This window comes from Penaeus monodon, chromosome 19 (genome assembly GCF_015228065.2).
Source record: "Penaeus monodon isolate SGIC_2016 chromosome 19, NSTDA_Pmon_1, whole genome shotgun sequence".
Classification (NCBI taxonomy): domain Eukaryota; kingdom Metazoa; phylum Arthropoda; class Malacostraca; order Decapoda; family Penaeidae; genus Penaeus; species Penaeus monodon.
The window spans coordinates 11,194,930-11,195,297 of NC_051404.1; positions in this window are offsets into that span (position 1 = coordinate 11,194,930).

The following is a 368-nucleotide window of genomic DNA, read 5'->3' on the forward strand; positions in this document are numbered from 1 at the left end:
TCTTGCAGTGTCCTTAATTGACTTCAACTGATTATGTCAACTGCAAGCCTAGAGCAGCGACCAGTCAGTTCACAGCACAAAGGAATTGCATCAAGACGTGATAATATTCGAGAGGTCATTGACCTTTTAGGCGAAGAGATTGTGCTGAATTAGCGAGGGATGGAGTGACTGGGAAAAACAAGTCTGACTTTTTATTAATTGCGCTCGATATTTTGTATAATTTATTAATATGTTGGTCAAGATATTTTTCTTTATTCATTAGTGTAAATACTTGTATGTGCACGAATATATGTACTGGTACTTCGCAATGCTCACTTCATTGCTCTTAGATAAAAAAAAAAATAAACGAAAGGAAACGCGTGCGCACG